This window comes from Salmo trutta, chromosome 15 (genome assembly GCF_901001165.1).
Source record: "Salmo trutta chromosome 15, fSalTru1.1, whole genome shotgun sequence".
NCBI lineage: Eukaryota > Metazoa > Chordata > Actinopteri > Salmoniformes > Salmonidae > Salmo > Salmo trutta.
In genome coordinates, this window is record NC_042971.1 from 51,443,090 (window position 1) to 51,468,201 (window position 25,112).

At 45.5% G+C, this 25,112-nt stretch overlaps 1 pseudogene; it reads right to left on the reverse strand.

Annotated features, from left to right (window-relative positions):
* Positions 1 to 3,201: 3,201 nt before the first annotated feature.
* Positions 3,202 to 20,510, reverse strand: LOC115148332 (BRCA1-associated protein-like; annotated as a pseudogene).
* Between the last annotated feature and the right edge of the window lie 4,602 nt (positions 20,511 to 25,112).

Consider the following 25,112-nt stretch of genomic DNA (forward strand, 5'->3'; position numbering starts at 1 on the left):
AACAATTCACAAAACAGAGTGTTATTAATGGCTGAGAGGGTGTGAGTGTTTTATTTGTGAGTGGTAGGAGAATGTGTGTGTGTGTGTGTGTGTGTGTGTGTGTGTGTGTGTGTGTGTGTGTGTGTGTGTGTGTGTGTGTGTGTGTGTGTGTGTGTGTGTGTGTGTGTGTGTGTGTGTGTGTGTGTGTGTGTGTGTGTGTGTGTGTGTGTGTGTGTGTGTGTGTGTGTGTGTGTGTGTGTGTGTGTGTGTGTGTGTGTGTGTGTGTGTGTGTGTGTTTGGTGTGGTTGATTTGAAAGAGTAAATATCTCACGGATGAGAGAGAGGAAGCTCATCTCCATCATGGTTGGGGTCAATTCAGTTTTCAATTCAGACTTGAGATAATTGTCTCAACATGGACCTAAGTAAAAAAAAGTTGACTTAAAAGTACTGCAGTCTAGAGCCATGTTCATTATTGCATATCTAAGCATACCTCTTGAGCTTTCTGTATCCTGCTGAGTGGTGGTCCTTTTATTTTTTTTATAAACTGAATATGCTTCTCTGTTTCTCTGCTAAAATCTGGGTATAAGATTGAAAAGAATGTGAGTCTTATTCAATACATTTAGTTATTATTTGCTTTTCTAAAGTCTACCAACCTTGCCAGCAGGCATGCCAGCTAAGATAGTTAAACAAGCTACTCTAACTTAATTGTTACCCTGAAATGGCTTCTTGGTAACTCGTTTTTTTTAATGTATTTTTATTCAGTTTTATTTATTCAGGGTAGCCCAATTGAGACCAGGGTCTAATTCCCAATGGTGCCCTTTGTATAAAAATATTACCATTAAAATAAGATTATGAGGCTGGGAGATTGGGAACCTATCTGGGCTAGCTAAAGCCAATTTCATAAAATTGTTAGGTGGCTAGTAGTATTACAGGAAAATATATATATATGGAAAGTATTCAGACCCCTTGACTTTTTCCCCAAAAATGTACGTTACAGCCTTATTCTAAAATATATTAAATCGTTTTTTCCATCAATCTACACACAATACCCCATAATGACAAAGCAAAAAAGTATTTTAGAATTTTTTGCACATTTATAAAAAAAATATAACTGAAATATATAATTTACATAAGTATTCAGACCCTTTACTCAGTAATTTGTTGAAGCACCTTCGGCAACAATTGCAGCCTTGAGTCTTCTTGGGTCTGACGCTACAAGCTTGGCACACCTGTATTTGGGGAGTCTCTCCCATTCTTATTGTTATCCTTTCAAGATCTGTCAGGTTGGAGGGGGAGCGTCGCTGCACAGCTATTTTCACCTCTCTCCAGACATGTTTGATCGGGTTCAAGTCCGGGCTCTGGTTGGGCCATTCAAGGACATTTAGAGACTTGTCCCGAAGCCACTCCTGTGTTGTCTTGGCTGTGTGCTTAGGGGTGTTGTCCTGTTGGAATGTGAACCGTCACCCCAGTCTGAGGTCGTGAGCGCTCTGGGGAAGGTTTTCATCAAGGATCTCTCTGTACTTTTCTCCGTTTATCTTTCCCTCAATTCTGACTACTCTTCTAGTCCCTGCCACTGAAAAACATCCCCACAGCATGATGCTGCCAACACCATGCTTCTCCGCAGGGATGGTGCCAGGTTTCCTCCAGACCTGGCACTTGGCATTCAGGCCAAAGAGTTCAATCTTGGTTTCATCAGACCAGAGAATCTTGTTTCTCATGGTCTGAGAGTCCTTTAGCTGCCTTTTGGCAAACTCCAAGCGGGCTGTCATATGCCTTTTACTGAGGAGTGGCTTCCGTCTGGCCACTCTACCATAAAGGCCTGATTGGTGGAGTGCTGCAGAGATGGTTGACTTTCTGGAAGGTTCTCCCGTCACCACAGAGGAACTCTGTCAGAGTGACTTCTCCCTCGATTGCTCAGTTTGGCCGGGCGGCCAGCTCTAGGAAGAGTCTTGGTGGTTCTAAACTTCTTCCATTTAAGAATGATGGAGGCCACTGTGTTCTTGGGGACCTTCAATGCTGCAGAAATGTTTTGGTACAGATCTGAGCCTCAACACAATCCTGTCTCGGAGTGCTACGGACAATTCCTTCGACCTCGTGGCTTGATTTTTGCTCTGACATGCACTGTCCCTTTCCAAATCATGTCCAATCTATTGAATTTACCACAGGTGGACTCCAATCGAGTTGTAGAAACTCGAGTCTCATAGCAAAGGGTCTGAATACTTATGTAAATAAGCTATTTCCATTTGTTTTTTGTTATATAAATTTGCTAACATTTCCAAAAACCTGTTTTCACTTTGCCATTATGTGGTATTGTGTGTAGATTGATGAAGATTTTTTTAAATGTAATACATTTTACAATACGCCTGTAACATATCAAAATGTGGAAAATGTCAAGGGGTCTGAATACTTTCCGAATTCACTGTATATATATATATATATATATATATATATATATATATATATATATATATATTATTTTTTTTATACAGGACTAATCTGAGGCGTCATGCCCATATGCTTAAGTACATATTTTATTGACTTAAATTAATGTTAAGTCTACCTTTCTGAAATCTGAATCGGCCGACATGAATTATGATATTGAAATATCTTCCTATAAAGTTTACCACACCTTGTTTATATGTGTCCATCAACAATGAAAGAGCCACAGCTTCTGTATTATAGTTCGCTCACCCTCAGCAACCATACTTTTTTCAGAGACTGCATTCACGGTAAACGCTGCATTTCCGGCTCAATCAAAAATGACCTTTAAATTTCCACCGGCCTACAACGCTGATCTTCGGAGCTACGGATTGAATCCAGCTCATAGACAGGGGATTTAGGGGTGCTGCTAAAAAATAATATAAAAAATGTTATAAAAATGACATTAAATTAGTGCTCCAGGCCTTTATGACTGCTGAATGAGAGAAATACTCGTCAGCAGGGCGCCACAAAAAATCCCCCCCTCGGAGCGGGGAGAAAAATACCCCATCCCTAACTCTCTCTATGACTCACAGCTTATAGTTTACTCTCTTTAAAGTGACTTATAGCATAGTTTACCATCTTTAACTTCCCTTTACACAGACATCACACAGAAATGACTGGGCAGCCGGTGTGGGTGGTAAATCAATTATTATTTAAAAATAGGCCTTTTCTAGGAAGTCTTCATTTTGACTATCATGAACCTTCATACAGGAACTTTTAAAACAACACCATCACCCCGAGTACAAATGGTAACATCATTTATTGAGCGCTTTAACATGTATACAAAAAACACAGTGAACTGCTGGAAGTTGACATTCAGGAAGGTAACATGAAATAAGACATGTTCACATTAGGCTAAAGGTGGGATTCTGCTGCTGTTGTGTACTATTCCAACATTTGTGTTGACCTAGATACAATACCATGCTATGACAATATTGATGCTATATTATAGTGGAAAGCTGGGACTGAGCAGAAAATACCGGTAGCCTTTCAACACAAACACACGCATGTACACAGCTTACCAGGATCTGGTCAGTACTGCAGTGTATAGGCAATACGGATACACACAGGTAAATGCAGGGAAACAGGAGTCAAACTGTTGTATGATATTGTATTTGTAGAGTATTGTATTACAGGGATTGACATTAAAGTCTGAAAGGCACTTGCCCAATCACTTGCCTGAAAATGTAAATGAGCTATTTACACACAGAAGTGCCATATATTGTCTTTCACCTACACATAGGGGAGGAACCAGAAAGATCACTACTGGAATTCTTTGTATTTTGGTTGTTATTAGTAGAACAGGCTCAACTTGCCCGACTGCTATACGTCTTTCATTTAAATAATGGGGAGGAACCAGAAAGATCAGCTTAAGCTACTGGAATTCTTTGCAGTTTTTTAAATTTATTTTTTTACTTTTTGTTAAAAATCACCTGTCCAACGTGGAACTTTAGGCTTAACTTGCATGACTGCTCAGATGACTTGGTCCAGGCAATAGAGCGACCCTTGATGTCAGGTGCACATCTCAGATCAGTGTAGGAATTCCAAAGCATCAGCCACATATACCTGTGGCCGTCTGTTAAGTCTACAGCTCTGACAGGTCATTTCTAAATTGAGAAATTAAATATTTCAGCACTTGACTTAATCTCTCAGATAAAGTGATGTTCAGTTTGTTTTGTCACATATTAAATTATCTAAATGAAAAAAAATACATTCTCACGCTAGAACTGAGTCATGCCGTTTCCTGAGAACAGATTGTAATCAGATGTTATATAAAATATAGATGACAAACGCTGCCAAACAGCTGGTAGTGAACCTCAGAAGCAGACTTTCTAAACCCATTTATAACAACACACATACCTACAAAAAGTGACTGGACATTTAGAAAAGCCAGCACATTCAAACATGAGGTATTCATCCACTTCTCACTTCCTTATTCACATGAATCTCTCCTCCTTTCAGGAAGAAAACAAGGTGAAAAATAAAACACTGCATTTTTTATAGAAGGATGGAGGGAGAAGAGCAAAGTGGGCACCTTGAAGCAGAGATATACACCCAACTTCTGATCCCATCCTCTTAGAGTACTGTCTAAGGAGCCAAAGTCCTTTTGCAAACACGCACGCACGCTCACACACTTTAATAATGTAATTTTGGTGGGTCATTTCAGGCATCTGACATCTTTGGTTTTACCACAGCCTCAAAGTCAAAATAGGCTATATCATAGAACATTTATGAAAACAAAAAATGTGCTTTTTGGTCTTCATTTAAGGTTAGGAATAAGGTTAGCAGTGTGGTTAAGGCTAGGTTTAAAAATCACATTTTAAGAAGAGAAATTGTAGAAATAGGCAGGGTTTATGACTTTGTGGCTGTGGTAATTAGTGAAGACCAACATCTCTTCCTCTTTCCACTTCCTGGTTGTGTCTTCTCTACTTCCCCCTTTCGGACCGCCCCTGCGGCCTCGGCCTATGGCAGTGGAGGGTCCTGGGGCAGGAGTGGCTGCTGCGCCTATGTTGATGTGTCCTTCCTGTATCTCAGTCCTGGTCTCTGGAGGCAGACCTATCTGCTGCTGAGTCTCCAGGTAAAACATGACATCTCTCAGCTGCTCCTGGAGCTCTGCTATCACCCCGTCCTTGCGCTCGCCTGGAGGAGGGAAATAGAGGTTAAAGGCATCAAAGAGATGAGATGAAATGTTGTCATCCATTTAACTCCCAGATAGAGACTACATCCACAATGGAGGGTTCTAGTCTCTCCCTCCCCCAGAATTAGGTTCTAGTCTCTCCCTCCCCCAGACTCAGGTTCTAGTCTCTCCCTCCCCCAGTATTAGGTTCTAGTCTCTCCCTCCCCCAGAATTAGGTTCTAGTCTCTCCCTCCCCTAGACTCACCAGTCTCTCTAGCCTTGTGCTCATCTTCAGCCAGCTGGGCCTGTAGCTGAACCTGATTGGCTCTCAGACAGCGGTTCATTTCCTGTTCCTCTTTCAGCTCCTGACCAAGCTTCATCACATGGGTCGACAACTGACCACACCTGGATAAGGGGGGGAGACAAAGATGGTGCTACCAAGACACACATATTTTCAATAGCAGATAACAACGTCTCTCCCCACTAGTTTAGAGAGAGAAAATGAAAACCTACAGTACAACATGACTATGGCCACAGTCAGATAACAACGTCTCTCCCCACTAGGTTAGAGAGAGAGAGAAAATGAAAACCTACGTACAACATGACTATGGCCACAGTTAGATTGTAATATTTTACTGTGTCAGGATGATTGACAGCTGCCTGCAGTGTGAGAGGATCCACCTACTTCCTGTCCATGCTCTGTTTGTCCTTGGCCAGCTCTTCCAGCCGACGTTCCAGGTTATAACATCGATCTATGGTCTCCTTAAACTTGGCCTTCATGTTGTTGATCTGAAACACACACACACACAAACACTGAATCGGGTATTTAGCTGAATGGATAGATAGAGATATGATTTCAGACATGCAGTAATGATTCTTATCCGACCTCCTCTGCTGTGTCCTTCTCCAGGTGAACAATCTTATTCTCCCAGTAAATACGCTGGGACTCCAGCTGACTCGTTAACAGGTGAGAGTACTGCAGGAAGAGGTTACATCATTCTGGGAGCGATATCTGCTGTAACAGCTGTTTGCCATGTTAACTAATAGGTATCACACTTTTAGAATGAAAAACAGGGAGTCAAACACACACACAGAGTGTCTATCTTCTCCTCTTGACAGGTTTCTCCTTCACACCCGTACTGAACCATCTTCCCATCAGTCTTACTGGCCACCAGCCTGTGAACATAGTTATCTGCACACACACACACACACACACACACACACACACACACACACACACACACACACACACACACACATCAGTGAAGCACTGTTGCAGTGCTACACACAGGGTTTTATATTAGTGGTGAGAACGTTTAAACGACATTGGGATCGTTAACATTTAGATAAAATCCCTAAACTAAAAAACTTTTATTTTATTTTTCCCAAAATGAAAATCACAGTGCAGTTATCACAAAACGACCACTAACAGGTCTTGATCATCCCCATCATAAAGGGAACTCTATTAAACAGATACCTAATGCAACAATACTGTAACGTTAGGAGATATGCATCTTTCAAATGATTTACCACGGAAATAAATCGCTCCGCACGTCGGCATCGTCGTTAATAGTTCCAAAAAATGTAAGAGAGTAAGACAAGGAAGGGACAGCAGCGAAGTCCTGTATGGCAATACTGAGAAAGTCACATGAGAAGGTGGTTGTAGTAACCTGGTATATTTATGTTTACCAATAGATGGCAGTATTGACTCAAGACGGGGGCTTGCTTTCCGTTATCTGTAGCCATTTCCTATGTCTGCCGATATAACTGTGATTTAAGAAAGCTTCATGTAGCTTAAGCCAGGTGCATTAGAGGATGTTATTCTAAGTTACAATTAAATACAAACTTTGCAAGGTGGAATTGAGTCACTGTGACAGTACAGGTTCAATGCTTAACCATCTGAAAGGGAGTCACTGTGACAGTACAGGTTCAATGCTTAACCATCTGAAAGGGAGTCACTGTGACAGTACAGGTTCAATGCTTAACCATCTGAAAGGGAGTCACTGTGACAGTACAGGTTCAATGCTGAACCATCTGAAAGGGAGTCACTGTGACAGTACAGGTTCAATGCTGAACCATCTGAAAGGGAGTCACTGTGACAGTACAGGTTCAATGCTTAACCATCTGAAAGGGAGTCACTGTGACAGTACAGGTTCAATGCTTAACCATCTGAAAGAGAGTCACTGTGACAGTACAGGTTCAATGCTTAACCATCTGAAAGAGAGTCACTGTGACAGTACAGGTTCAATGCTTAACCATCTGAAAGAGAGTCACTGTGACAGTACAGGTTCAATGCTTAACCATCTGAAAGAGAGTCACTGTGACAGTACAGGTTCAATGCTTAACCATCTGAAAGGGAGTCACTGTGACAGTACAGGTTCAATGCTTAACCATCTGAAAGAGAGTCACTGTGACAGTACAGGTTCAATGCTTAACCATCTGAAAGAGAGTCACTGTGACAGTACAGGTTCAATGCTTAACCATCTGAAAGAGAGTCACTGTGACAGTACAGGTTCAATGCTTAACTATCTGAAAGAGAGTCACTGTGACAGTACAGGTTCAATGCTTAACCATCTGAAAGGGAGTCACTGTGACAGTACAGGTTCAATGCTGAACCATCTGAAAGGGAGTCACTGTGACCCAACCAGTTGCTGGCAGCAGATAAGGGACGGAGTGAGAAAATCACAGCGCTGATTACAGAAATGATTGCAGTTGATATGCAGCCATTGGCAAATGGTAGAGGATGTTGGCTTCACTGCCCTGATGGCATATCTAGAACCAGACTACAAGATGCCATGTCGAAAAAGGGGTAGGGGACAGCAGGAAGTTGAGCGCTGTCTGGTAGCCAGGTAGATTGAACTGCATTGGCCCCCATAGCGGTCATACGCAGGATCATATCTGAATTGTGAATTCACGTCATTTTATAATTTTTTTCTTATCATTAAAATGTTTGAAAAAAAGGGCACTTTAAATGTTAAGAACAATTGCACATTGAGCGGCAGGTGTCCTAGCGGTTAAGATCGTTGGGCCAGTAACGGAAAAGTCGCTGGTTCGAATCCAAGAGCAGACTAGGGGAAATATATGTCGATGTGCCCTGTCACATTGGATAAGAGCATCTGCTAAATGACTAAAATGTAATTATATATTTGTCACATCCCCGTTTTATATACATTGTAGTTGATATACAGATATACACTGCTCAAAAAAATAAAGGGAACACTTAAACAACACAATGTAACTCCAAGTCAATCACACTTCTGTGAAATCAAACTGTCCACTTAGGAAGCAACACTGATTGACAATAAATTTCACATGCTGTTGTGCAAATGGAATAGACAACAGGTGGAAATTATAGGCAATTAGCAAGACACCCCCAATAAAGGAGTGGTTCTGCAGGTGGGGACCACAGACCACTTCTCAGTTCCTATGCTTCCTGGCTGATATTTTGGTCGCTTTTGAATGCTGGCGGTGCTTTCACTCTAGTGGTAGCATGAGACGGAGTCTACAACCCATACAAGTGGCTCAGGTAGTGCAGCTCATCCAGGATGGCACATCAATGCGAGCTGTGGCAAGAAGGTTTGCTGTGTCTGTCAGCGTAGTGTCCAGAGCACGGAGGCGCTACCAGGAGACAGGCCCAGTACATCAGGAGACGTGGAGGAGGCCGTAGGAGGGCAACAACCCAGCAGCAGGACCGCTACCTCCGCCTTTGTGCAAGGAGGAGCAGGAGGAGCACTGCCAGAGCCCTGCAAAATGACCTCCAGCAGGCCACAAATGTGCATGTGTCTGCTCAAATGGTCAGAAACAGACTCCATGAGGGTGGTATGAGGGCCCGACGTCCACAGGTGGGGGTTGTGCTTACAGCCCAACACCGTGCAGGACGTTTGGCATTTGCCAGAGAACACCAATATTGGCAAATTCGCCACTGGCGCCCTGTGCTCTTCACAGATCAAAGCAGGTTCACACTGTGCACATGTGACAGACGTGACAGAGTCTGGAGACGCCGTGGAGAACGTTCTGCTGCCTGCAACATCCTCCAGCATGACCGGTTTGGCGGTGGGTCAGTCATGGTGTGGGGTGGCATTTCTTTGGGGGGCCGCACAGCCCTCCTTGTGCTCGCCAGAGGTAGCCTGACTGCCATTAGGTACCGAGATGAGATCCTCAGAACCCTTGTGAGACCATATGCTGGTGCGGTTGGCCCTGGGTTCCTCCTAATGCAAGACAATGCTAGACCTCATGTGGCTGGAGTGTGTCAGCAGTTCCTGCAAGAGGAAGGCATTGATGCTATGGACTGGCCCGCCCGTTCCCCAGACCTGAATCCAATTAAGCACATCTGGGACATCATGTCTCGCTCCATCCACCAACGCCACGTTGCACCACAGACTGTCCAGGAGTTGGCGGATGCTTTAGTCCAGGTCTGGGAGGAGATCCCTCAGGAGACCATCCGCCACCTCATCAGGAGCATGCCCAGGCGTTGTCATACAGGCACGTGGAGGCCACACACACTACTGAGCCTCATTTTGACTTGTTTTAAGGACATTACATCAAAGTTGGATCAGCCTGTAGTGTGGTTTTCCACTTTAATTTTGAGTGTGACTCCAAATCCAGACCTCCGTGGGTTGATAAATTGGATTTCCATTGATTATTTTTGTGTGATTTTGTTGTCAGCACATTCAACTATGTAAAGAAAAAAGTATTTAATAACATTATTTCATTCATTCAGATCTAGGATGTGTTATTTTAGTGTTCCCTTTATTTTTTGGAGCAGTATAAATAAATAAATAAATAAATAAATAAATAAATAAATATATATATATATATGTATATATATATATATATATATACAGTGAGGGAAAAAAGTATTTGATCCCCTGCTGATTTTGTACATTTGCCCACTGACAAAGAAATTATCAGTCTATAATTTAAATGGTAGGTTTATTTGAACAGTGAGAGACAGAATAACAACAACAAAAAATCCAGAAAAACGAATGTCAAAAATGTTATAAATTGATTTGCATTTTAATGAGGGAAATAAGTATTTGACCACCTCTCAATCAGAAAGATTTCTGGCTCCCAGGTGTCTATACAGGTAACGAGCTGAGATTAGGCGCACACTCTTAAAGGGAGTGCTCCTAATCTCAGTTTGTTACCTGTATAAAAGACACCTGTCCACAGAAGCAATCAGATTCCAAACTCTCCACCATGGCCAAGACCAAAGAGCTCTCCAAGGATGTCAGGGACAAGATTGTAGACCTACACAAGACTGGAATGGGCTACAAGACCATCGCCAAGCAGCTTGGTGAGAAGGTGACAACAGTTGGTGCGATTATTTGCAAATGGAAGAAACACAAAAGAACTGTCAATCTCCTTCGGCCTGGGGCTCCATGCAAGATCTCACCTCATGGAGTTACATTGATCATGAGAACGGTGAGGAATCAGCCCAGAACTACACGGGAGGATCTTGTCAATGATCTCAAGGCAGCTGGGACCATAGTCACCAAGAAAACAATTGGTAACACACTACGTCGTGAAGGACTGAAATCCTGCAGCGCCCGCAAGGTCCCCCTGCTCAAGAAAGCACATATACATGTCTGTCTGAAGTTTGCCAATGAACATCTGAATGATTCAGAGGACAACTGGGTGAAAGTGTTGTGGTCAGATGAGACCAAAATGGAGCTCTTTGGCATCAACTCAACTCGCCGTGTTTGGAGGAGGAGGAATGCTGCCTATGACCCCAAGAACACCATCCCCACCGTCAAACATGGAGGTGGAAGCATTATGCTTTGGGGGTGTTTTTCTGCTAAGGGGACAGGACAACTTCACTGCATCAAAGGAATGATGGACGGGGCCATGTACCGTCAAATCTTGGGTGAGAACCTCCTTCCCCCAGCCAGGGCATTGAAAATGGGTCGTCGATGGGTATTCCAGCATGACAATGACCCAAAACACACGGACAAGGCAACAAAGGAATGGCTCAAGAAGAAGCATATTAAGGTCCTGGAGTGGCCTAGCAAGTCTCCAGACCTTAATCCCATAGAAAATCTGTGGAGGGAGCTGAAGGTTCGAGTTGCCAAACGTCAGCCTCGAAACTTTAATGACTTGGAGAAGATCTGCAAAGAGGAGTGGGACAAAATCCCTCCTGAGATGTGTGCAAACCTGGTGGCCAACTACAAGATACGTCTGACCTCTGTGATTGCCAACAAGGGTTTTGCCACCAAGTACTGTCATGTTTTGCAGAGGGGTCAAATACTTATTTCCCTCATTAAAATGCAAATCAATTTATAACATTTTTGACAAATGCGTTTTTCTGGATTTTTTTGTTGTTATTCTGTCTCTCACTGTTCAAATAAACCTACCATTAAAATTATAGTTTGATCATTTCTTTGTCGGTGGGCAAACATACAAAATCAGCAGGGGATCACATACTTTTTTCCCTCACTGTATAGAGACAGAAGTCGGTATTCTTGCCTCTAGCCCTCCACAGTATCCTGTACCTCCAGCATAGTCCCAGACACGGTGGTTAGTGAGCTGCATGGCGTACGTGTGTTGCGTCTCCTCAAAGTGTTTGTAGGCATGGCGATTGACATAGCGGCCGCAGACGATATGACCACAGATCAGACAGATCCAAAGGTTCTGGAGGGGGAGGGGCATAAGGAGGGAAAACATTACCCAGGGGGAGGGGCGTAGGAGGGAAAACATTACCCAGGGGGAGGGGCGTAGGAGGGAAAACCTTACCCAGGGGGAGGGGCGTAGGAGGGAAAACATTACCCAGGGGGAGGGGCGTAGGAGGGAAAACATTACCCAGGGGGAGGGGCGTAGGAGGGAAAACATTAGCAACTGTAAACAACAAGAGTACCTGTAGACGTATGCAAATGTGTGTAGTGTTGATTATAGTGTGTAAATAATGTTTACCTGTCACAGGATCCAACGAAAGTGGCGCCCCTCCTCGGTCGGGCGGCGCTCGGCGGTCGTCGTCGCCGGCCTATTAGCTGCCATCGATCGTTGTTTCTGTCGTTTAGTTTTGTCTGTCTGTTCCGCACCTGTTTTGTGTTGTCATTAGTGGGGATTTATTTAAGGTGTGTTTTCAGTTGGGATTTTGTGCGGGATTGTTGATTGTCCACTCAGGACGGTGGTCCGTGTTTTTATTACGGGTTGTTATCTGACAGTTTAAGGAGGAGTGAATTTACCGGGCTGTGCCCCGTGCCTTTTTGTGCCGCTAATATTTATAGTTTGTTTGCCATATCGGGAATGCGTTTTTCCCAGGCAGTCTGTCTGTAGCGCCCTGTGCCTCGGGGTTTTGTTTTTTGTGTGTCAAATTATTAAAAGGACACTCAACTCCAGCACCTGTCTCCTGCATCTGATTCCGCCTTACACCAGTCCAAGTCAACTGTGACAGAATCCCGCACCCACAACCTATGGAGTCAGCAGGAGCAGAAGCGCCATCCATGGCTGAGCAGGTCTCCCAACATGCCGGCTTCCTCCACCGCCTAGGCTCGGCCATGGATCAGGTGTTGGCCCGGTTGGAGAGCTGGGAGAGAGGGGCCTCCCCAGCCAGACCAGCTCCGGTCCCTCACCCTGCGCCCCTACCCACACCCACTGAAGCGGGTGCCGGCGGGATCCGGATTTCACCGCCCAGGGAGTTCGATGGGACGGCCGCTGGGTGCAAGTGGTTCTTGCTCCAACTGGAACTGTACCTGGCGACCGTCCGCCCCCCTCCCTCCGACGAAGAGAGGGTGAGCGTCCTCGTCTCGTGTCTCACGGGTCGAGCCCTGGAATGGGCCAATGCGGTCTGGGATAGTCCAGACTCGGCCCGGGGTGACTACCCGGAGTTCACCCGCCGCTTCCGGGCGGTTTTCGATCATCCCCCGGAGGGCAGGGCGGCGGGTGAGCTACTATTCCATTTGAGACAGGAGACGAGGACCGCTCAGGATTTCGCATTGGAATTCCGGACTCTCGCCGCTGGATCGGGGTGGAACAAGCGGGCCCTGATAGACCACTATAGGTGCAGCCTTCGCGAGGACGTCCGCCGGGAGCTGGCATGTAGGGACAACACCTCCACTCTGGACCAACTGGTGGATTTGTCCATTAGATTGGACAACCTTGCTGGCTGCCCGGGGACGTTCCAGTCGGGGCCTGTTCGTTCCGCCTACCAGTCCTCCCGCTCCACAGCCCATGGAGATAGGGGGGGCTGCACCGAGGAGGACCGGAGGGAGGGGTCTCTCTTGCACCCGATGTGGACACAGAGGACACACTGTGGACCGGTGCTGGAGAGGTCCCTCCGGGAGTTCGGAGGGCAGGCAGAGCACTGCTTCGGCCCCCCAGGTGAGTCCGCACCAGCCACACCCAGAGCCCCCTGTCGACCACTTGTACACCTCCGTTTGTTTTCCTAATTTTTCCCCTCACTTCCAGTATAAGGCGCTAGTCGATTCAGGTGCAGCTGGGAGTTTTATGGACCATGGGTTAGCGAAGAGGTTAGGGATTCCCCTGGTTCAGCTGGACCACCCCTTCCCCGTGCACGCCCTAGATAGTCGACCGCTAGGGTCAGGCCAAGTAGGGGAGATCACAGTGCCACTGGTTATGCAGACGTGGGGGGGTCATGTGGAGCGTATCAGCCTGTTCATCATTGACTCCCCAGCGTTCCCAGTGGTACTGGGAATCCCCTGGCTAGCCACACACAACCCCCAGATTTCGTGGGGGCAGAGGGCTCTAACGGGGTGGTCGGGGGAGTGCTCAGGTAGGTGCATAGGAGTTTCCATCGGTGCGACTACGGTGGAGAGTCCAGACCAAGTCTCCACCGTGCACATTCCCTCAGAGTATGCCGATTTGGCTATCGCTTTCAGTAAGACGAAGGCGACTCTATTACCACCCCATCGACGAGGGGATTGTGCGATAAACCTCCAGGCTGACGCGGTTCTTCCTAGGAGTCACGTGTATCCTTTGTCTCAGGAGGAGACAGTGGCTATGGATACATACGTCACTGAGTCCTTGAGACAGGGATACATTCGGCCCTCTAAATCCCCCGTCTCCTCGAGCTTCTTTTTTGTGAAGAAGAAGGAGGGAGGTCTTCGCCCGTGCATTGACTATAGAGGTCTAAATGCTATCACAGTGGGTTTCAGTTACCCGCTACCTCTCATTGTTACGGCAGTGGAGTCATTTCACGGGGCGCGCTTCTTCACGAAATTGGATCTCAGGAGTGCGTATAACTTGGTGCGTATCCGAGATGGAGACGAGTGGAAAACCGCATTTAGTACCACATCTGGCCATTATGAGTACCTCGTCATGCCGTATGGGTTAAAGAATGCTCCCGCCGTCTTCCAATCCTTTGTGGACGAGGTCCTTAGGGACATGCTCGGGCAGGGTGTGGTGGTGTACATCGATGACATCCTGATCTGCTCCGCCACACGCGCCGAGCATGTGTCCCTGGTGCGTAAAGTGCTTGGGCGGCTGCTGGAGCATAACTTATACGTCAAGGCTGAGAAATGTGAGTTCTTCAAAAGAGCCGTCTCATTTCTAGGATATCGCATTTCCACCTCGGGGGTGGAGGTGGAGTGTGACCGCGTGACGGCTGTGCGTAATTGGCCAACCCCAGCTACTGTGAAGGAGGTGCAGCGGTTCTTGGGGTTCGCTAATTATTATCGGAGGTTTATCCGGGGTTTTGGCCAGGTGGCAGCTCCCATTACCTCACTGATGAAGGGGGGGCCGGTGCGGCTACGATGGTCAGCAGAGGCGGACAGAGCCTTCCATCGTCTGAAGGTTCTGTTTACCAATGCACCTGTCCTGGCGCATCCGGACCCCACTTTGCCATTCATAGTGGAGGTGGACGCGTCCGAGGCTGGGGTAGGAGCTGTGCTATCGCAGCGCTCGGGCGTTCCTCCGAAGCTCCGCCCATGAGCGTTCTTTTCTAAGAAGCTGAGCCCGGCGGAGCGCAATTATGATGTGGGGGACCGGGAGCTGTTAGCCGTGGTCAGGGCTTTGACGGTGTGGAGACATTGGCTTGAGGGGGCACGTCACCCTTTTCTCATCTGGACCGACCACCGTAACCTGAAGTATATTCGGGCAGCGAGGAGGCTTAATCCCCGTCAGGCGAGGTGGGCCATGTTTTTTACGAGGTTTAACTTCACTCTCTCGTACATTCCAGGTTCCCGGAACCGGAAGGCTGACGCACTGTCACGTCTCTACGACACCGAGGAGCGGACCATCGATCCTACTCCCATACTTCCCGCCTCCTGTCTGGTGGCACCGGTGGTATGGGAGGTGGATGCGGACATCGAGCGGGCGGGTCGGTCAGAACCTACTCCGCCGCAGTGTCCCGTGGGCCTGAAATACGTTCCGCTTGATGTTCGCGATCGCCTGATCCGATGGTCCCATACTCTACCCTCCTCGGGTCATCCTGGGGTGGAATGGACAGTGCGGGGCCTGAAGGGGAGGTACTGGTGGATCACCTTGGCTGAGGATGTCCGGCGTTATGTCTCGTCCTGTTCAGTATGCGCACAGTGTAAGGCTCCTAGGCACCTACCTCGAGGGAAATTACAGCCCCTCCCTGTTCCACAGCGGCCCTGGACTCACCTCTCGGTGGATTTCCTTACGGATCTCCCGCCGTCTCAGGGGAACACGGCGATCCTGGTCGTTGTGGACAGGTTCTCTAAGTCCTGCCGTCTGCTCCCTTTGCCTGGTCTTCCTACGGCCCTGCAAACCGCGGAGGCCCTGTTCACTCACGTCTTCCGGCACTATGGGGTGCCCGAGGACATCGTATCTGATCGGGGTCCCCAGTTTACGTCCAGGGTGTGGAAATCGTTTATGGAGAGGCTGGGGTCTCGATCAGCCTGACCTCGGGGTTCCACCCCGAGAGTAATGGGCAGGTAGAGCGCATTAACCAGGATGTGGGCAGGTTCCTGCGGTCGTATTGCCAGGACCGGCCAGGGGAGTGGGCGCAGTTCGTGCCATGGGCCGAGATGGCCCAGAACTCTCAGCGCCACTCCTCCACTAATCTGTCACCCTTCCAGGTGGTGCTGGGGTATCAGCCGGTCCTGGTGCCATGGCAACAGAGCCAGACGGAGGCTCCTGCGGTGGAGGCATGGGTCAAGCGCTCTCAGGAGACCTGGAACGCGGTCCAGGAATGTTTAAGGAGGGCGAGCGAACGGCACAAGGAGAGCGCTGACCGCCACCGCAGTGACGCCCCCGTGTTTAACCCGGGGGATAGAGTCTGGCTCTCGACCCGGAACCTGCCTCTACGCCTGCCCTGCCGGAAGCTGGGTCCGCGGTTTGTGGGGCCGTTTAAAGTCCTGAGGAGGATAAACGAGGTGTGTTACAGGTTACAACTTCCTTCGTATTACCGTATTAACCCCTCGTTTCATGTGTCTCTCCTCAGGCCGGTGGTAGCTGGTCCGCTGCAGGACAGTGAGGTGCTGGAGGCCCCCCCGCCCCCCCTGGACATCGGGGGGAGCCCGGCGTACACAGTCCGAGCCATCCTGGACTCCCGACGTCGGGTAGGGGGCCTGCAGTACCTCGTGGACTGGGAGGGGTACGGTCCGGAGGAGAGGTGCTGGGTTCCGGCGGCGGATGTTCTGGACCCCTCTATGCTGCTGGACTTCCACCGTCGCCGACTGGATCGGCCGGCGCCTCGCCCTCCGGGCCGTCCCCGAGGCCGGCGTCGGCGCGCGGCTCCAGCCGCGCGTCAGGGGAGGGGTACTGTCACAGGATCCAACGAAAGTGGCGCCCCTCCTCGGTCGGGCGGCGCTCGGCGGTCGTCGTCGCCGGCCTATTAGCTGCCATCGATCGTTGTTTCTGTCGTTTAGTTTTGTCTGTCTGTTCCGCACCTGTTTTGTGTTGTCATTAGTGGGGATTTATTTAAGGTGTGTTTTCAGTTGGGATTTTGTGCGGGATTGTTGATTGTCCACTCAGGGCGGTGGTCCGTGTTTTTATTACGGGTTGTTATCTGACAGTTTAAGGAGGAGAGAATTTACCGGGCTGCGCCCCGTGCCTTTTTGTGCCGCTAATATTTATAGTTTGTTCGCCATATCGGGAATGCGTTTTTCCCAGGCAGTCTGTCTGTAGCGCCCTGTGCCTCGGGGTTTTGTTTTTTGTGTGTCAAATTATTAAAAGGACACTCAACTCCAGCACCTGTCTCCTGCATCTGATTCCGCCTTACACCAGTCCAAGTCAACTGTGACATTACCTCCTGAACTCCACATTCAAAGCACTTGTTCTCCTCTACAGGCTCTGGGGTCTGACAATACCGACACACAGGACACCTGGAACACAACAGTCAATACAACCCAGTCAACACCTTTACACACATAAAAACACCAAATGCACAGTAGCTACCACTTCTATTGTCCCCATGCTAAAACACAATGCCATATTGCTCATAAAAGGACTAAAACTGCAGCACATGATAGACAGAGAAAGGAACTCAGGGTCATGCTGTGAGTCGTGTGTGTGCTGGTATGTACTCACGAGACATCCTCCCAGCGTTGCAGACACAGGCTGTGGAAGCTGTGGTTACAGAGTGTGGTGAGAACCACATTCACTGACTCATCCATCCTCTCCAGACACACAGTACACTTAGGGAGCTCTGTCAGCTCCATCACTGGAAGACCGGCGCCCTGGGGGGTGGGAGGGTGAGAGACAGAGACAGAGAGAAATGATTAAAATCTATGTCCTCAAGTGCACTGCTCAGACAGTCATTAGAGGTACTGGTGTACATACTGTACCTGCTCAGACTTGATGACCTCAGCTCTCTCTACATAGACCAGCTGACAGACTGCATCCTCTATGGAGTTGAACGTAGGGCCATTACACGCTGTGTAGAAACTATCTGCATCAGCCTGGAGAATGAAAGGGGGAGACAGAGAGAGACAGAGTAATAATGTGAATAATTCTAAAAACAGTTTCTAAGCAGACTTTAAGATACAACAACAGCAGTGTTCTGTGATCTTACTTTATCTCACCTGGCTACTACACTTGATCAGCACCATGTACTGGTTAGAGGTGGAGTCTCGTATGATCTTACTCATCTCACCTGGCTACTAAACTTGATCAGCACCATGTACTGGTTAGAGGTGGAGTCTCGTATGATCTTACTTTATCTCACATGGCTACTAAACTTGATCAGCACCATGTACTGGTTAGAGGTGGAGTCTCGTATGATCTTACTCATCTCACCTGGCTACTAAACTGTGATGTGAGTGATGTCATCTTGCTGCGACGGGACAGTCAGGAGAAACCAAATTGTTTCATATTGCCAGTGAGAAATCTTTTCAATAAACAATATCTTTGGTATATTGTAGTCGCTCAGGATATAGTACAGAATGTCTACTGCATGGTAGGCTTGGGTGATATAATGTATACCGGGGGATATTTGGAAATAGCCAGATGGTTTTTCAACCATAGTTACAGTATGGAATTCACAACTAAACTAAATATTGTAACTATTAAGTTAACTATTTAAAATGTGCTAAATGCTCTGCAATTGTACATTTGGTTTGCCAATTTAGTAGTTATCTAGCTGGTTAGCTTCTTGCCAAATTAAGCTTCTCTTGATAACAGCAGAGAATCCCCTCCTGGATCAAGAGCCTTGCCGTCTAATATTTACTCAAAACGGACGACTAGAATGTTGTCTTCGCGGTAGAGCGCTCTGGTAGCAGTTCTTCTCTACCAGGTCTCCATGATGTTTACAAGTGACCTTCTGTTCACCTTACTCAACACACCTTGGCCAGACACTCTGTTCCCCTTTTCTCTCACAGTAACATGCTGACCACACCACTTGCGTTGTGTACACATACATGTTATTCAATAATTTCCTCCAAACTGCTAGCGCGCGTCAACGAGTGTCTGCGTAGCCAGGCGCTAAAATAGAACTTAGTTCTACTTGACGCATGACGTGCTGCAAGTCCCGCCTCTCCCATCTCCTCAGTCTTTTAGGAGCATATACGCATATTGGTGATTGAAAAATGAACTGATGTTCACACTCTAGTCCACTTGGTGGTGGTAATACACCTTAAAGTTAGTTGCCAACTGCCATATAAAATCCACAGAAGACAGAAGGAGGAGAGATTACTAGAAACTAACTAGATTTCCCCTTTTATCTGTGGATTAATTGTTTGAGTAGAGAACACATGATTTTGTGTGACTCAAAATGGGTCAAAATTCTACAAAGATCCAGAAAAAAGGACCTTGAGCATTCCAGGTAAAATAACAACCCAATGTTTATATCCCAGGACAAATTAGCTAGCAACAGCAAGCTAGCTAGCTAAATGGCCATGAATGTTTTCTTGTGTTTCGACCTGTCCCCAAATTAATATAGTTGGTTCATAGTTCATTTTGATATTTCAACCTGTGTTTACATCCTAATAATAAGAAAGATTGCTCAGAAAACCAGTGTTTTAAACAGCGTATGCTTTCTTAGATTTTGACTTTATGCAGATTAAGAAAAGCAGAGTAAAGTGTTTACATGTCTAAAGCCATACTCGGCCTTCTGCCATAATTAGTTTAATATCGAATTATTAGTCTGCATGTAAACATACTCAGTGTTGTGTATAGCAACAGAGACTCACTTGGTCTTGTAGAGGTGCATGATGCCGTGGACTATCTCCACTGAGGGGTTTCCACTGAAGAAGGAGATCTGGTCTGGAAGCTGCTTGGAGGGCGAGTCTGGAGCCACCTCTGTGCCCTCGGCACAGACCTCTGTAGGGCCCTCAGTAGGACCCCTCCGTCTGGTTGATCCTCTAGGGGTTTGGCTCCTCCACCCTCTTCTCCCTCTGCCCCCTTCTGCTCACCCTCTTCTTTATCTACAGGGGAGACATTTAGGTTTCTAGTAGTTTCTATTCCTATAAAGTCTGACAGACTGATAACCACAGCTGTATTTTCTTTAGTCAGTCATTCTGAAATCTCAGAATATGTTTTAACACATCCCATCTCCCTATACACACACCACATGTATTAGTATTATTACACACCAACAAATAATAATGCATTGGTTTGTGTACAGCATCATATTCATTAAATATGTCATCCATATAGCTATATACTCTGATTCTTACCAGGGTTGGGTGTGAAGGTCTCGATGACCATGTCTCCCATGGTTCTGCTGCCGATGTGCTGATGTAAGACGGCTACTCTCTCCAACTCTGTCTTCCCACTCAGAGAGAGCCTGGCTGAGCTCAGTGCTTTCTCCTGCAAATCCTCCTCTGACATATCCTCAACTACAGGGTCAGAGAGCAAAAGGGGGAGAGGGAGAGAAAAAGGGAGAATAGGCAAACACAAAGCATCAACTTCTGGATCAATACCTATTGCCATCATTGCTGAATTACTCAGACAAATGTGTTCCAGAAACAGTAACCTGAGCAGGTCTCTGATGGTAAGAGGAGGGAGTGACTTGCTCTGATGCTGTTGCCTGACTCCTCAAACTTAATTATTCCGCTGTTCTATGTTCTACCGCTGTGAAGCTGGCAAGAATAACTATGTACGTCCGGGTCACAGATTTTTTTGAATCCTTCAGAATAAGAGTCAAGTCCTGTATACTTTTGAAAATTATGCAAAATGTGCACAATCAATATAGTTTATACTAGTTATCATACAAAAAGTAATTAAATGTATTTCTATAAGATATGATGTATTTGTCTATTTTCTTTACGCAACATACAGAAAATTGTGTATGTCCAGTATGAAAAAACAATTGGATTTAAGCTGATCGGTCCTTAAAAAGAGTGGCCACAAAATGAGCAGCAACGCTCGTCTGGGTGTAAATTCTGTGAATTTGGAAACTACAAGTGCTCCTGAGTAGAATGGCCCCTTTTACTGGACACAATGTACAAAAAATTGTGTACGGTCCAATAAATGATAGGAGAACACATACAAAAAACATTGTTGACCATTCAGACCTAAAAAAATAAACATATCAATCGCATATCTTATTGAAATAATTGTAACTAATCTTTGTATGCTACTATAAACGATAACAATAATTGTGCACATTTTACGTCACTTTCACCATAATTAATAATTTACAACGTATACAGGACGGAATTCTTATTCTGAAGGATTCCAAAAATCCGTGACTCGGAAGTACTTAGCTATTCTTGCCTGGTCACAGGATTAGGCTAGCTAGTTAGCTGTCTATAAAAATCATACTCCTGTGAGGAAGAGCGCAAAATCAAACACCATACGTCACTGTGGGCTAGTTAAATTAGCTATATATCTAGCAAGATGGTTTGCCCAGGTCAGCATGTCAGCCCTTACCTGGGGGTAAGATACCAGATAGAGCCAAGCCTGGGAAGTGACTGTAAAAATAAATAAAAAATACTACAATACAATGGATATATCCTAGAACTTTGGAATAATGCAATGTAAAATGTATCAATGTATTTTGCTGAAATTATGCCCTTTATTTGCATGAGGGCTTTTCATGGGCATTTCATGTGATGGTAGCGGTGCTTGACTTGGACTGAAAAAGATGCCAGTACTCATTTCGGGTGCCGGTACTGTTTATATTTACAGTTGAGGTCGGAAGTTTATATACACCTTAGCCAAATACATTTAAACTCAGTTTTTCACAATTCCTGACATTTAATCCTAGTAAAAATTCCCTGTTTTAGGTTAGTTAGGATCACCACTTTATTTTAAGAATGTGAAATGTCAGAATAATAGTAGAGAGAATGATTTATTTCAGCTTTTATTTATTTCATCACAGTCCCAGTGGGTCAGAAGTTTACATACACTCAATTAGTATTTGGTAGCATTGCCTTTAAAATTGTTGAACTTGGGTCAAACGTTTCGGGTAGCCTTCCACAAGCTTCCCACAATAAGTTGGGTGAATTTTGGCCCATTCCTCCTGACAGATCTGAAGTAACCGAGTCAGGTTTGTAGGCCTCCTTGCTTGCACACGCTTTTTCAGTTCTGCCCACAAATGTTCTATAGGATTTAGGTCAGGGCTTTGTGATGGCCACTCCAAAACCTTGACTTTGTTGTCCTTAAGCCATTTTTCCACACCTTTGGAAGTATGCTTGGGGTCACTGTCCATTTGGAAGACCCATTTGTGACCAAGCTTTAACTTCCTGACTGATGTCTTGAGATGTTGCTTCAAAATATCCACATAATTTTCCTTCCTCATGATGCCATCTATTATGTGAAGTGCACGAGTCCTTCCTGCAGCAAAGCACTACCACAACATGATGCTGCCACCCCCTTGCTTCACGGTTGGGTTGGTGTTCTTCAGCTTGCAAGCCTCCCCCTTTTTCCTCCAAACATAATGATGGTCATTATGGCCAAACAGTTCTATTTTTGTATCATTTTTGTATCATCAGACCAGAGTACGATCTTTGTCCCCATGTGCAGTTGCAAACCGTAGTCTGGCTTTTTTTATGGCGGTATTGGATCAGTGGCTTCTTCCTTGCTGCGTGGCCTTTTAGGTTATGTAGATATAGGACTCGTTTTACTGTGGATATAGATACTTTTGTACCCGTTTCCTCCAGCATCTTCACAAGGTCCTTTGCTGTTGTTCTGGGATTGATTTGCACTTTTCACAACAAAGTAGGTTCATCTCTAGGAGACAGAACGCGTCTCCTTCCTGAGCGGTATGATGGCTGCGTGGTCCCAGTGTGTTTATACTTGCGTACTATTGTTTGTACAGATGAAAGTGGTACCTTCAGCCGTTTGGAAATTGCTCCCAAGGATGAACCAGATTTTGATTTTTCTGTGGTCTTGGCTGATTTCTTTTCATTTTCCCATGATGTCAAGCAAAGAGGCACTGAGTTTGAAGGTAGGCCTTGAAATACATCCACAGGTACACCTCAAATTGACTCAAAATATGTCAATTAGCCTATCAGTAGCTTCTAAAGCCATGACATCATTTTCTGGAATTTTCCAAGCTGTTTAAAGGCACAGTCAACTTAGTGTATGTAAACTTCTGACCGTCTGGAATTGTGACACAGTGAATTATAAGTGAAATAATCTGTTTGTAAACAACTGTTGGAAAAATTACCTGTGTCATGCACAAAGTAGATGTCCTAACTGACTTGCCAAAACTATAGTTTGTTAACAAGAAATTTGTGGAGTGGTTGAAAAACGAGTTTTAATAACTCCAACCTAAGTGTATGTAAACTTCCGACTTCAACTGTAGGTGCAGGAGCTTCACAATAGTTTTGAGATAATATTCTATAAAAGGTGCAGGAGCTCAAGCAATAGAAAATTTGAGGTGCCGGTACTCAGCTCTGGTTATCTTCTGCCCAAGTCAAGAACTGGATAATAGTGCTGTATTTCCTTCCTTTCTGAGAAATGGTTCAGTGTCTTCCTGTTTTCCAACATCTCTGGGTTCCAACCATCAATAAATGACAAAGGAAAGGAAAGCCTTGTGTCTCTTTCTTCATTTACTCTCTTGTCCATTCACTTTGTGATTCTCACCTAGAGTTGGTTTGATGTCTCAGTCAACGCTCACCTCTCCAGAGGTAGACAGAAGAAGATTTATAGAAGGTCTAGTTTCAGTAGACCATATATTTGTAGGGCCATGTAGAGGTGAAGAAAGTACAGTACATTATCTGGGGAAGGACTGGAGTGGGGACCATTTCAAGGGATCTGCAGTTGTTTAGTTAAGACATCATCCTGATACGCAGATCGGTATATCACTCCTATACATAGTGAATTATTATATTATGATCAATTCAATTTTAATGGAGACATTTTAAATTAAAATGAGAAAATTAGAGCTGAACAATATTTTTTAAAGGTCAGAGTTTGACCAGAGTTTGACAGACCAAGAGGGACCACTAGTGGCACAGCTAAGTACAACAGTCTTGTGTCATTGTGAACTGCATGTAAGAAACTACAGTCTTTTCAAATAATGAAATATCAGTATGGGTAAATGGCAGTTGGAAACGGGGGATACAGTTGTACAACTGAACGCATCCAACTGAAATGTGTCTTCCACATTTAACCCAACCCCTCAAATCATCATTGTAAACCACGTCATCGGCGCTCGGGGAGCAGTTGTTGGTTAACTGCCTTGCTCCGGGCTGAACGGCAGATTTTTACTTTGTCGGCTTTTACTTGGGTATTTGTTTTTAAATATACTTAAGTATCAAAAGTAAATGTAATTGCTTAAATATACTTAAGTATCAAAAGTAAAAGTATAAATAATTTCAAATTGCATATATTAATCAAAATAGACTGTACAATTTTCACGTTTATTTAAAAAAAATGTACGGACAGCCAGGGACACACTCCAACACTCAAATATCTTTTACAAATTAAGTATTTGTGTTTAGTGAGTTTGCCAGAACAGAGGCAGTAGAGATGACCAGGGATGTTCTCTTGATAACTGTGGGAATTTGACAATTTCCCTGTCCTACTAAGCATTCAAAATGTAATGAGTAGTTTTGGGTGTCAGGGAAAATGTATGGAGTAAAAAGTACATTATTTTCTTTAGGAATGTACTGAAGTAAAAGTTGTCAAAAATATAAATAGTAAAGTAAAGTACAGATACCACAAAAAACTACTTAAGTAGTATTTGAAAGTATTTTTACTTAAGTACTTTATACCACTGCAGTTGACATACTGAGACTGTATTTTAATATTTATTTGGCATTTGCTGTATTGAGTAGATGAAATTCAGATAAATCCTACTGAAATGGCCCTCGCTTCATATTCATCACCAAACCCACTGGCTCCAGGTCATCTATAAGTCGTTGCTAGGTAAAGCCCCGTCTTATCTCAGCTCACTGGTCACCATAGCAGCACCCACCCATAGCACACCCTCCAGCAGGTATATTTCACTGGTCACCCCCAAAGCCAATTCCTCTTTGGCTGCCTTTCCTTCCAGTTCTCTGCTGCCAATGACTGGAACAAACTGCAAAATCATTGAAGCTGGAGACTCACATCTCCCTCACTAACTTTAAGCACCAGCTGTCAGAGCAGCTCACAGATCACTGCACCTGTACATAGCCCATCTGTAAATAGCCCATCCAACTACCTCATCCCCATACTGTTATTTATTTTGCTCCTTTGCACCCCAGTATCTCTACTAGCTCACTCATCTTCTGCACAT